Source organism: Vitis riparia, unplaced genomic scaffold (genome assembly GCF_004353265.1).
Source record: "Vitis riparia cultivar Riparia Gloire de Montpellier isolate 1030 unplaced genomic scaffold, EGFV_Vit.rip_1.0 scaffold418_pilon_pilon, whole genome shotgun sequence".
NCBI lineage: Eukaryota > Viridiplantae > Streptophyta > Magnoliopsida > Vitales > Vitaceae > Vitis > Vitis riparia.
In genome coordinates this window covers 200875-215869 of record NW_023269676.1, presented here as the reverse complement: position 1 = coordinate 215869, position 14995 = coordinate 200875, and positions in this window count along the sequence as shown.

Sequence of the window (14995 nt, the reverse complement as noted above, 5' to 3'; positions counted from 1 at the left end):
AACGAAATAAAAAAACCCAAGTAAAAATAAACCTAATAAATGAGTATCGGCTAGATAGTGAAGAAGAGGAACTTATCAGTGAATCAGATTTTGAAAGTGAAAATTCAAGTGTATATAGTATAGAAGATAGTGAAACTGAAAAAGAAGAAATTTGTATGATTATTGAAAAAGAGAAAAATCAAGCTAAGAAAACCCCTTTAAATTTAGAAAACCTTGTATAACCTTTAGAGAGTAAAATAAAACCTTATAATATATGGAAAGATTTACAAATAATAATCAAGGGAAAAAATTCAAAAGAAGAATAAGGTAGTTGTTCAAAACCTAAGGAAACAGAAGAACCAAAAAGTCCTGTAAAAGAATCAATAAATCCTGAAAAAATAACCATACAAACAATAGAACAAGTAAATATGGCAAATAAAGTTAAATATATTATTTTTCCAACAACAATTAAATTAAAAACCATAGAATTAAAGGTAGAAGCAATGTTAGATACTGGAGCCAATAAAAACCTTTTACTTGAAACCTTAGTACCTCAGGAAGATCAGCAAACATTAGTTCAACCAGTAGAGTTAATCCAATATAATCAACAAAAACTAATACTAACCAAGTATATTTCAAACGTACCAATTATAATTAATAACATAACCTTAGTGTTGCCCCAAACTTATCTTGTACCTACTATAAGTTTATATCCTTTTATTTTAAGTTTAAATTTTGCACATTCTTTACAAGAAGGGATAACAATACAAAATAACCAAGTTAGTTTTCATCCTAAAACCACAATTGTTTATACAAACATGGAAAATGTATTAAATAAAAATCATAATGTAACATCTCATCAAATTAACAAAGTAGAGGCACAAAAGAATAGCATAATTAATGACCACTCAGAACAATTAAGAAATGCAAATAGATTAAAAAAACCTTATATTAGAATATAAAAAAAAAATAGGAATTATAGGAGAAGACCCACAAAAACATTGGAATAAAAATAAAACAACCTATAAAATACCAATTAAAAACCTAGATTTAACAATAAAAATGGCAGATATAGCATGTAATCTTATAGATACGAAGGAATAAAAAATTCAAATAGAAGAACTGTTATAGAATAACCTCATAAAACCAAGTTTTAGTCCCCATAGATCCTCAACTTTTTTAGTTAGAAACCATAATGAAGAAAAAAGAGGAAAAACTAGGATGGTTTTTAATTATAAAAGATTGAATGATAATACATATGATGATGCCTATGAAATTCCAAACAAAGATTCTTTAATTAATTCTATTCAAGGATGTAAATATTTTTCTCAATTAGACTGTAAAAGTGGATTTTGGCAAATTAGATTAGAAGAGGATAGTAAACCATGGGCAGCATTTTCATGTCCTTGTGGATTATATGAATGGAATGTAATGCCATTTGGACTAAAAAATGTTCTTCAGATATTCCAACGAATGATGGATAATATTTTTGGTAAATATTCTTTTGTTCTTGTATATATTGATGATATTCTTGTCTTTTCATATACTCTTTAGGAACACATAAAGCATTTAGAATTGATTTTTGAAAAACTAATTAGTCATGGATTAATAGTAAGTAAAAAGAAATTGAAATTATTTAAGACTCAAATAGAATTTTTAGGATTAGAATTAGAGGATGGACAAATAAAATTGCAAGAACATATAGTACAAAAAATAAATAATTTTCCAAATAAACTCGAAGACTTAAAAACCCTTCAAAGTTTTTTAGGATTATTAAATTATGCTAGGCCATATATTAAAAACCTTAGTAGATTAGCTGGACCCCTTTATAGTAAAACAAAAAACACAGGGCAGAGATATTTTAACCAAGAAGATATTAAACTTATATAGAAAATAAAAGAACTTGTGAAACATCTCCCAACCTTACATTTACCCTTATAAAATGAATATAAAATAGTTCAAACTGATGCTAGTCAAACAGGATGGGAAGGTATACTTTTAGCAGTAACTAATATAGGAGAAGAAAAACTCTGTAGATATTATAGTGGAACTTTTAATGATTATCAAAAGAACCTTAGTTCTATAGACTTAGAAATTGAAGCAATAATATTAATCTTAGAAAATTTTCAATTATATTTTAACCAAGAGCAATTTACTTTAAGAACCGATTGTGAGAATATTAAAAAATTCTTTGAAAACAAAAATTCTTCAAAATTGTCCACCAAAAGATGGATAAAGTTTCAAAACTCTTTAATTGGTTTCAAACCTAAATTTGAACATATTAAAGGAAAAGATAATATATTAGCAGATTGGTTAAGTAGACAAATAATTAATAACGTTGATAATATTAATGATTGATTTCATGATTACAGCAACATGGCTAAAAGAAAACCTACTAAAGCTAGAACCTTTCAATATGGAACCATATGTCTAAACGAAGTGTTGAATCCAAATCTGAGGTTTAACTCTTTATTTTCTCAAAACCGTTTTGAAGAACATAAGGTTATTGTAGATAATTTTTTGTCTCTAAAACCACAGAGTTTTCCAAACCAAAATTTAGAATACGCTTATGAAAAAACAGTGTCAGCTTTAGCCCGACATTTACAAAACCTTCAAAACCAACTGATTGCTTTAGAAACCCAAAAATTCCAAAACCTCAAAATCCAAGAAAATCAGGAAAAACTGATAGAAGATTTGAAAACCAATACAGTGTCAACCAATCAAACTAGTTGTTCGAACAATCAACCTGAAGTAATTAGTTTAATTAAGAAATCAGCTCTTCTGACTAAACAATATGAAAAGCTTGTTGTTAAAAACCTAATTGGATTTGATAACTACTCTTTAGTCAAACCTTTTTCCTACAAACTCAATATAACAAAGTGTTTAAAAATCAAGAACTTTTGTATAAACATTTTAGAACCAAAAATGTTGGGATAAAAACAAGGTATATGGCATATCATGACCCTGAATTTTTCTTTGTTATAGATTTACCTTATGTAAATATGTCTGTTATAAATAGAGAAATTTTTTATTTAGTACCGCAGCTCATGGATCAGGGAATTTTAAAAAATGTTTTTATGAACCATATATCTCAAATCCCTGAAAATTTCCCATAAAAATTGACAGATATTTTAACTTATCTTTTTAAAACCAAAAAACATATAGTTATTTCTTTTGAAACCATTCCACATTTATTTCAAACCAATGGATCCGTAGTACCAGTCTATCATCATGTATATATAAAACATAATAAAGAACCACTCATCCTTCAACAAGAACCAGAATGAGAAATGACCCGTTCAAATGAATTTCCAGAATTTTTTACTCACTTTAGAGCTTTTCAAATCTATGATCTTAGACCAACCCGGAATAAATTATTTCAACTTATTGGTGAAACAAAAACCATGTCTATATGGAGAGTAAGAACACATTATTGTTCCAAAACCTTTTATATATATATATATATATATATATATATATATATATATATATATATATTATTTATGTGGGCCAATAAATAAAATAAAATAGAGTATAGATATAAACAGTGTTATGATCCCTAGTTTAAAAGGAACGTATTTGCTATTTTACTCATATCACATCACTGGTAAGGTTTAAGCTCTTTGTAACACATTGTTTCAAACATAGAAGACTATAAACCCCATTGTTGCATTCCAATTGATATAGGTATGTCTTTCTATTACTTTTCTTGATGATTTAGCATGAGATTCTAGCATGGTGAATAAAGTTTTTATTATCTATTAATTTTCTAACTAGTGGTATCAGAGCCACTCATGTTGAATCATTCATGAATCATTTAATAATTTATTTAGTTATTTATTAAATTTGATTCTTGATGGGTGGAGGCCATGAGCATGATTTCTAGTCTTCCACACTTTTAAGTGATGTTTTTTTTTATGTTGTAATTAAGTTTTTTTTCCATAATTTTTCCTGGAAAATCAAAGTATTTTGTGCAATAAGGATTTTTTTTTTCCAAGAAATTTAAATGTTTTCTGTTGTAAGGAATTTTTTCCATAATTTTTTTCTCAAAAAATCTAAGTGTTTTGTGTAGTAAGGATTTTTTTCTTAAATTTTTCTATGAAAATTTGGGTGTTTTTTGAGAATTGTTGGGGAACGAAAGAGATGGTTGCATGATCATGGCCTATAATCTCACCATTATTCGTTTTACATTATTATCTGATAAGTTATGGAAACAAAATTAGTTATTATCTTTTAGTTGTGAACAACTGGGCCTAAGCCTATTTATTGTGGAGTTATTTCTTTTAAGCTTTTGGGTCAAGTGATGGATTTGGGTATGGTTATTGGGTTGAGTCAAGTGATGGATTTGGGTTTAGGTTATTAGGTCAAGTGAGGGTTTGGGTTTTTGGTAATTGGGTAGGGTTGTGGTTTGATCGACCCGATTTCACTTTGATTAACCCACTTTGACTAACCCAATTTGACTTTAACCAACCCGGTTTAACTAGCTCGATTTGATTTTTTTTTAAAAAAATTCTTTCTTTGCATGATTAAAATCCAATGTTTCAATTATATGTTGTCAAAGCGACCTCTATTATGTAGATTTATTTATCTTGAAATATGTGGATTTTGTTAAGGAATTGCATAAAATATATCTAAATTTATGCGAAAAATAATCGGTCTAAAGGAATGTTATTTTTTTTTGCTAGATCATGGACACATGTAGTAGTAAATATGTGATGATTTTGGTATTTTTCATGCATGCCATAAGTCGATCCAAAGAAAGACATATTATTGGCAAGATTTATTGTTAATATTTATTAACTAAATTTTTTTTAAGAGTACTATTTGCAAATTGTTATTTCTATCTAAAGACTAAATATCAATGTTGTAGTAGGTATATTATAAGGGCCCACCTTATTGCATTTTATGTCTTGTATATACATGTAGTTAGTGTTTATTTACATCATATGTGTATAAGTAAATGACATTGTTGTTAATTGTGAGTTTTTTTTTTTTTTCTAGATATAGTCAATGCTTCTTCTATATCTATAAATTTGAACAACATTCCAGTATTCAATGGCACTAATTTCAAGAAATGGAAAGAGCACATCACCATTATACTTGGGTGTATGGATCTAGACTATGCGATCTAGACTAAACAACCTCCCGCTCTTACTAATGACAATACTGCATAACAAAGGGCTAACTTCGAAAAGTGGGAATGTTCTAACCACATGAGTCTTATGATTATGAAGCATTTTATTCCAAATACCATTTAGGGCGCAATGCCTGAGGAGGAAAGTGCTAAGAGTTTCCTGAGCCAAATAGCAGACCTATTCACTAGAACTAAAAAGGTTGAAATGAGCATTATTCTTGGTAAATTCATTTCAATGTGATAAAAAAGCAAAAGGAACAGAAAGGAGTACATTCTGGAAATGTTTAATCTTGTTACTCAACTAAGGGCACTAAAGTTAGAGTTGTTTAATAACATTCTTGTGCACCTGGTCTTGATCCCTCTCCCTACACAATTTAGCCCTTTTAAGATAAGTTACAATATTCAAAAGGAAAAATTGACTCTTAATGAGCTCATTGCTTAGTATGTGTAAAAGGAAGAAAGATTAAAATAAGAGAAGATAAAAAGTGCTCACTTAACTACTTCCTCTCATGACAATATAGCCAACAAGAAAAGGAAAAAGAATAGCAACAATAAAGGAAAATGAGTTGCAAACAATGGGTCTTCATAGCATAAGGAGCAATAGAAACATGATAAGGTCATCACTTGTTTCTTTTGTAAGAAAGATGGATATATGAAGAGGGATTGCCCTAAGTATGTAACATGGCTCGTAAAAAAGGGTAAACTTCTCAACTTTGTTTGTTTTGAAGTTAATTTGGCTTACCAAATCACACTTGGTGGATAGATACAGGTGTAACAACTCATATAAGTGTGACAATGTAGCGTTATCTAAGGAGTCGAGTTCCAACTGATGCTGAAAGATTTGCCTATAAGGGAAATGACAATAAAGCTCTTGTTAAGGTGTTTGGTTTATTTAGATTGCAATTATTATCTAGTTGTTATTTGGATTTAGATGAGACTTTTTACATACCATCAATTAGATGGAATTTGATATCTGTTTCTCATTTGAACAAATCTGGTTAATCTTGTTCATTTGGAAATGGAAAGTTTAGTCATTTTCAATATTCAAATAAGATTTGTATTAGTTCTTTAGTTGATAATCTATATAAATTGGATATTCATGTCTCACATATTAATGAATCATTGCATGCAAGTAATTGTGGTAAAAGCACAAATTCAGTTTGGTTCAATGCCTAAGGAATGAAATTGAGAAGAAAGAGATGGAGAACACTCATTATGCGTCAACAATGGGAAGTCTCATGTATGCTCAAGTTCATACATGTCCGGATATTGCATATGTAGTTGGTATGTTTGGCAGATATTTAAGTAACCTAGAAATGGCTCATTAGAAAGGAGCAAAACGGGTTATGCGATATCTACAAAGAATAAAAGATTTTATGCTCACATATTGGAGATTTGATCATTTAAAGATCATGAGGTATTCTAACTCTGACTTTATCAATTGCCTTGATAGCAGAAAATCCACTTTTGGCTATGTTTTCATGTTGGTTGGCGTAACTATGTTATCGAAGAATGTTAAGCAATCACTCATAGCTACTTCCACCATGGAAGAAAAATTTATAGCTTGTTACGAGGCATCTAATATGGCTGTGGAATTTTTTCAATAAACTACGTATTGTTGATGTCATTGAGAGACTATTAAGGATAAATTGTGATAACAAAAATGCAAAATTGTATTCTAAAAACAACATAACCTCTTCAAAATTGAAGCATAGTGACATAAGGTTTCTTGTTGTTAAGGAAATAGTTCAAAGTCTTCAAGTGTCCATTGACCATATTAGTGATTACTACTCAAAAAGTGATATTTCATAGCTTGTAATTAACTCTTTTAAACACTTTTAAGTAGTATTTATCACCTTTTAACCCAATTAACATATTAAGGACCTATGCAATCAATTCTAATCAAATTGTGTTAAGTTTTGGTGTTTTGATAGCTTTTTGATCACCAAAGCAATCCGAGATTGAGGAGAGATTCTTTGGAATCCATGGCAAAGCAATGGAAATTAAGCTCAGAAACATGAAGAACCGAATCTTTGAAGTCCTTTGCCATAAGCAAATCCGGAATACAAGGAGTAAAAGATGTCCGGACAGGGCGTCCGGATAGGATGGCGACGGAACAATGATCCGGACAACATATCCGAATAGAATATGCTATCGTCCAGGTGTGATGTTCACGAGTGTCGTGTGCTTCTCTCTGAGGGAGTCCGGATAGGGGAGCGCGCCACATGTCCTCTTGGGGAATTCGGATGAAGTTTATCCGGATAGCCTTGTGCGCTCTATGTCATCCGGGAGAGGGGTCCCTACACCTTGCACACGCAGATGGTCCCCCTTGCGCGGCATAGCTCATTCCACCCGGGGAAGAATTCTATCCGGCCGACTTTCCACCTTCTCCGGATATTTCATATCCGGAATTCCGTGCGCCGACATTTCACATCAGGAATTCCGTGCGTCGACATTTCACATTCGGAATTCCGTGCACCGACATTTTACATCCGAATATCTCACAACCGGATGGGAGAGGCGGACGTTTCAACTTCTCCGGATAGACATATCCGGATCTTCTGATAGCGCTTACCCAGAGAGTTTTCTCTCAGTATACAGTACCGCGGTGTTCTCCTAAAGCTTCCTGATATTTCCGACCAACATCTTGAGATATTTGCCACCGACTAAGTTAGATTTTTTCTCTCAAGATATTTTGTGTAAATTTCTATTTTCTCCTTGTAATCAGTCTAAGATATTATTGGGATATTTCTTAGAAAATATCTTCTCTATATATATCTTTGAACCAATGTAAAGAAAGAAGATCCATCGGAGATCCATCAGAGACGGATCCTTTGTACAGTTTTGGAAGGAAGTAAAATACAGAGCACTTGCTCTGCTTTTCATATATATTTTTGTTTTCTCGTTCTTTTTATTTCTAGCCAATCAAACTCTGAGGATTTTTCCTCAAAGGATGAGGGGCTAGGCTCTTTGTCTCTTGGAGTAAAGAAAGTCGGGTAAGTTTTCTCATGCAGAAATTGGAAGTTTTGTTATTTTAGTTTTTAATGAAGAGAAAGTGTGACTCGTTAATGGTTTTTATCTTTTTAGTTAACTTAAAACGCCTTTAAATCACCTGGGCCAACACTTGGTAAGGCCAGTGGTCTCCGTCCATTGAGATACACTAGTTTATCTCTTGCGAGCCTTTGGGAGGTGGTTTAAAGGTAGGATTTTCTAGAATAGCCAACACTTGGTAAGCTTTTGGACTCCACGGAGACATCCATTAGTTATCTCTTGCGAGCTTTTGACGGGTAATCCAAGGTTAAAGATCACCTTGAATGGCAAATGCTAGGTGAGAGGCACGAGCCATTGCAAGGTGCATCAGTGAGAGGGATTCATTAAAGGGGAGCATCTGTACCGCACCGATTAGAGAATTAACCATTTGTTAATTCTCTAATGCAAGGAATAGAAACAAGTGACCGGAACTCTCCTTTTTGTATGAGGAACCTGAGCCTAGTAATCTAAACTGCAAGAGACACTTTTCTTTGTAAGTAAAATCAGTTACTATTTTTGGTTAGCTTAAAAACCAACCTTTTCAAACATCTTTATGTTTTATTTTAGTGCTAACCTTGAAATGAAAAGGCACCAATTCAGCTCTTGAATTAATATCAATTGTGAAGTGAAAACTCATCCTAGTGAACGACCCTAGAGCCACTATGATATGCTAGCTAAGTGTCACGGACTTAGTCGATCACTAAGCTCGTGCGGCACTTAGACAAGCCAAGACACTTGATCTTGCTAAGTCAGCCTTCCTCCCAATGCTTAGCTTGCTAGGCTAAGACACTCGTGACTCGAAAGCTTAAGAAGCTTGGTAGGCAACTCCTTAAAGAATGGAAGCTTTCTATTACTCAAAGAAGCCTTTACAAGTGTTTTGGATGCTCACTTGCTTGGTGCCTTGGCCAAATGAGGCCCTCATCTATTTATAGGCACCATTGGAACTCTCTGGAACCTTGGAGGGTTCCTTACAACTCAAGACTATTCTAGAATGTCCTACACCATTCTAGTTACAAGCCTATATACAAGTATATACAAGAGTCTTCTAGACTTCTCTAGAACCTTCCACACCCTTCCCACTCTAGGAGTCTCCAGAAGCTTCCTGGCTCTATATAAGGCCATGGGGAGGCTCATTTGGATAAGCTTGTGACACTCTCCCCCACCTATGCTGCCGACGTCCTCGTCGCGCCTTCTGCCCGGAACCGCTCGATCTGCTCCTGGAACTGCCATAGTGCTTCTGCTGGCTCCCAGCTAGCTTCGCTTTCTGGTAGTCCCTTCCATTTCACTAAGTATTCCGTAGCAGGAGGTACCCCTCGTCTCCTGACGATCCGGTCTGCGAGGACGTGTTCTACCTCCTTATCATAGGAGGTCACGACCGCTGTAGGTGCCCTCTTGGACAACCCTCGGCTTGGATCATCCTTGTCTCCGTGATAGGGCTTCAAGTAGCTTGCGTGGAAGACAGGATGAATCTTCATCCTCGGTGGCAGCTCGACTCTATAGGACACCTTGCCGACCTTCCCAAGTATGGGGAAGGGTCCTTCATATCTCCTCACAAGGCCCTTATGCACCGGCCTTAGGGACTTGAATTGTTGAGGAAGGAGCTTGACAAGCACCATGTCTCCGACCTTGTACTCCGTGTGTCGTCGCTTCTTGTCAGCCCACTTCTTCATTTTCTTAGCGGCCTTGTCCAAGTATGAGCGTGCTATGTCAGCTTGCTCATGCCACCCTTTTGCGAACTTGAAAGCCGCTGGACTTCTCCCCGTGTAGCCGATCGTTAGAGTGTGAGGAGTTAACGGTTGCTGCCCTGTGGCTAGCTCGAACGGACTCTTGTTAGTCGCCTCACTCCTTTGTAGGTTGTATGAGAACTGGGCTATATCTAGCAACTTAGCCCAATCCTTCTGGTTGGCACTCACGAAGTGCCTCAAGTATAGCTCCAATAACGCGTTCACCCTCTCGGTCTGCCCATCCGTCTGTGGGTGAAAGCTTGTGGAGAAGTGAAGCTCCGAACCCATAAGCTTGAAGAGCTCCGTCCAAAACTTCCCAGTAAAGCGCGGGTCGCGATCACTGATGATAAACTTAGGCAACCCCCAATACTTGACTACGTGCTTAAGGAATAGCCTCGCTGTTTCTTCCGCCGTGTAGTCAGTCGGGGCTGCTATGAAGGTTGCATACTTAGAGAACCTGTCCACCACTACTATGATTGACCCACTGTCCTCTGACTTGGGCAGCCCGATGATGAAGTCCATGGTGACGCTGTCCCATGGGCGCTCCGCTATGGGTAGTGGCTCCAACAGGCCTCTAGGCTGTCGTTGTTCCACCTTGTCTTGTTGGCACACAAGACAAGTCCTCACATAGGCCTCAACCTCGTCCCGTATCTGAGGCCAATAGTAAGCCGACTCAAGTAGTGCCCTTGTGCGTCGTTGCCCAGGGTGCCCAGCCCACTTGGTGTCATGGCACTCCTTGATCAGGTTTCGCCTTAGGTTCCCCCACTTAGGCACGTAGAGTCGTCTCCCCTTGGTGTAGAGTAAGTCGTCCTTCACCCAAAACCGCTTGGTCTTTCCTTCATGAGCCAGGGTGATGAGGCTCTTAGCCACTGGATCATGTTGCAACCCCTCCCTTAGAAGATCCATTATGTCTCCTTGGGGCTGACTCGTGATAGACGCTAGCTCGGCTTTGCGGCTTAGGGCATCGGCCACATGATTAGCACTTCCTGGCTTATACTCCAGCGTATAGTCGAACTCGGCCAGGAAGTCTTGCCACCTAGCTTGCTTGGGACTTAGCTTCTTTTGTGTTTGGAAGTAGCTAGTGGCAACATTGTCGGTCTTCACTATGAAGTGAGACCCCAGAAGGTAATGCCTCCAAGTGCGCAAGCAGTGGACGATGGCAGTCATCTCCTTCTCCTGCACCGTGTAACGCCTCTCCGTGTCATTTAGCTTGCGACTCTCAAATGCGATTGGGTGCCTCTCTTGTATAAGGACTCCCCCAATAGCAAAGTCTGAGGCATCTGTGTGTATCTCAAAGACCTTGGTGTGGTCGGGTAGTGCCAACACTGGCTCCTCAGTCACAGCCTTCTTCAGATCCTCAAAGGCTTGTTGGCACCTTTCATCCCACTCCCACACCTTATTCTTCTTAAGAAGATCAGTGAGAGGTGCGGCCCTTGCTGAATAACCCTTTATGAACCGCCGGTAGTAATTAACTAAACCAAGGAAAGATCGGAGTTGAGGTACCTTGGTTGGTGGATCCCATTCCTGGATGGCTTTTACCTTGCTGTTATCCATCATCAGCTTGCCATCCTTGATGCGATGCCCTAGGAAGCTCACCTCTTTCTTAGCAAATGAGCATTTCTCCTTCTTCACGTACAGCTCGTTCTGCCTCAAGATCTTAAAGACCTTCCTTAAGTGTTCTACGTGCTCCCTCATAGTGTTACTATAGATGACTATGTCATCCAAGTATACCACCACGAATTTGTCCAAGTATGGGTGGAAGATCTTGTTCATGAGGGTGCAGAACGTTGCTGGGGCATTGGTGAGTCCGAAAGGCATCACTAAGAACTCATATGAGCCATACCTGGTCACACATGTGGTCTTTGGCTCATCTCCCTCCGCAATCCTGACTTGGTAGTAGCCTGACCTTAAGTCCAGCTTTGTGAAGTACCTTGCCCTTCCAAGTTGATCGAACAAGTCAGCAATGAGCGGGATGGGATACTTGTTCTTCACCGTCACCTTGTTGAGTGCCCGGTAATCTATACACATTCGTAGGGACCCATCATGCTTCTTTTGAAATAAAACCGGTGCGCCATAGGGAGCCTTGGATGGTTGGATGAACCCCGCATCTAGTAACTCCTTGAGTTGTCTCCTTAGCTCTTCCAGCTCGGGTGGTGCCATCCTATATGGCCCCATAGCAGGGGGCTTGGCTCCCGGCTCCAACTCTATCTTGTGATCTTCCTCTCTCCTAGGAGGAAGTCTCTTAGGCAACTCGGGCGGCATCACGTCCTTGAACTCATCAAGGACTCCCTCTATTTCCTTAGGCATGGGTTCTCCCGACCCATCATCCTTTTCTTCTTTCAGGGTCGCGAGGTAGGTCACCTCTTCCCTCTTTAACCCCTTCTTTACTTGCATAGCGGATAGCATAGGGGTCTTGAGCGTACCTTCAGTGACCGTAGGGACCATGCATGGCTTCTCCTCCTCTAGGATAGCCATTGAGCGTAGGAAAGGCAGTGGCACGGCCTTCACCTTCTGTAGGAAGTCCATTCCTAGCACCATCTTGAAGTCATCCATGGGTGCCACTGTGAAGTCAACCCTTCCTTCCCACGAGCCGATATGCATAGTCACCCCGCGAGCTACTCCATGTGATGGCTTGGCAGCTGAATTGACTGCCTTGAGCCATCCTCCTTCTTTGGATGCTTGGAGCTCCAACCTTCTTGCCTCATCCTCTGAGACAAAGTTGTGGGTGGCACCTGTGTCCACCAGGGCCTTGGTGGTCTTCCCATTGACAAGGGCTTCCACATACATCAGCCCTTTGCTTTGAGGCGTCTTAGGCAGCGGCTTGGCCTTAAGGGCATTTAGGAGCTGCAACGATCCCATCTTAGCATCGCCTTCCTGCTCCTTTTCCTCAATCATAGCATTTAAAGCCTTTCTCTTGGGGCAGTCCCGTGCCCAGTGCGGACCATCGCACAAGAAGCAATTGGTCCTAGGCGTGAACTCCTTCCGCTTGTCCTTGCCTTTGCCATCCTTGCCACTAGGGCCCTTGCTTGACCCTTCCTTAGAAGTTTGGCCTTTCGACCCCTTGTCTCCCCCACCTTTGGCCTGGTTACCCTTTGATGGTGGCTTGGGCTTGGAGGAGTCTCCCCTTCTATAATCCACCAAGGACTCAGCTACTGCCATGGCCGTGGCTAGGTCTTGGACACCACGTCTCCTCAACTCATGCTCAGCCCAACTTTGTAAGTTATCCATGAAGTTGAACAGTAGCTCCTCCTCGGCCATGTTAGGTATCTCAAGCATAAGAGTAGAGAATTCTTTGACATACTCACGGATCGAGCCCGTGTGCTTGAGACGCTTTAGACTCTTCCTTGCTAGGTAAGCCACGTCTTCGGGATAGAATTGCCTCTTGATCTCCCTCTTAAAGGCGTCCCAGGTGTCTATGGTGCACGTCCCTCTCTCTATGTCGGCAAACCGTCGACGCCACCATAGAGTAGCATTATCAGTGAGGTAAAGGGTCGCGGTGCGTACCTTAGTGGCTTCATCCGTCAATGCAATTGCCTCAAAGTAACGCTCCATGTGCCACAGGAAGTTGTCTAGCTCCTTAGCATCCCTCTTGCCACTGAACGAGTGTGGCTTGGGCACCTCCACCCTTGGTGCCTCATGAGTGGCCATGACTCGCGCTGACACCGCCGTCTTGTATATGGCCAACTCTTGACGGATTTCTTGGTCTCGGGCATCCATGCGTGCAGCCAAGGCCTCCATCCTTGACTCCACACTAGCGAACATGGTCATGACCTTGTCTTGGAAGGACATGAACTCCTCGTGCGACACCGGCTGAACTTGTGAACCTAGCACGCCCTCGCGAAGGTCTTGGATCTGCTCCCTTAGATCCTCCAGGCCCTTCTCCATGCCTTGCTCAATCAAGTCCACCCCTTCCCGGGTGTCCGCCATGGCTAGCTCCACCTTGGCTAGCCTTGCCTCCATGTTGGCTAAGGCGTCACGAGACTTATCCTTCCTGCCTCGGCCCCGTGCGGTATGCTCCATCTCCCGTCCACGGGTTTGCTCGCTAGTCTCCTCCACGTTAGAGCCCGACATGCTTCCTTTGATTATGCCCACCTCTTAACCGTGCTCTGATACCACTTGTCACGGACTTAGTCGATCACTAAGCTCGTGCGGCACTTAGACAAGCCAAGACACTTGATCTTGCTAAGTCAGCCTTCCTCCCAATGCTTAGCTTGCTAGGCTAAGACACTCGTGACTCGAAAGCTTAAGAAGCTTGGTAGGCAACTCCTTAAAGAATGGAAGCTTTCTATTACTCAAAGAAGCCTTTACAAGTGTTTTGGATGCTCACTTGCTTGGTGCCTTGGCCAAATGAGGCCCTCATCTATTTATAGGCACCATTGGAACTCTCTGGAACCTTGGAGGGTTCCTTACAACTCAAGACTATTCTAGAATGTCCTACACCATTCTAGTTACAAGCCTATATACAAGTATATACAAGAGTCTTCTAGACTTCTCTAGAACCTTCCACACCCTTCCCACTCTAGGAGTCTCCAGAAGCTTCCTGGCTCTATATAAGGCCATGGGGAGGCTCATTTGGATAAGCTTGTGACATAAGGCTATCCTAATACATGGTGTAATAGGTTATAAATTTTGTTGATTACTCTCTTCTGAGGACCATAATCAAGGGACACCAGCTAGACACGAATCAAATGACACCACTGTCAGGGACCATTGAGAGGACATGAATCAGCTGAAACACCAATTGGAAACGAATCAAATGGCGTCGTTGTCGGGGATGGTGCCACTTTATAGTGATATGACCTTTTCAGAGTACTTGTGATCTTCATCACAAGTTTGGTGACTTTTCTTTTCTTTTTACTAACTCTTTTTATTTGTTTTTGTTTCTTTCTTTGTTTATATTTTAGTATACCTTTTATTTAGTTTTTAGTTTACCTTAATTTTTTCTTAGAATTGTTTTTCTTTTATTTTCTTTTGTTTTCTCTGTTTTTAATTCTCAAATTGCTAGTTGTGCATGCCATATTGAATACGAGATAGCAAAGGAAGCCATGAACTTCATAAGATATGCGGTTGAACTTTCAAGATGATGGAACCAACCGAATGCTCGAAATATGGGAAGAATGACGTCTCA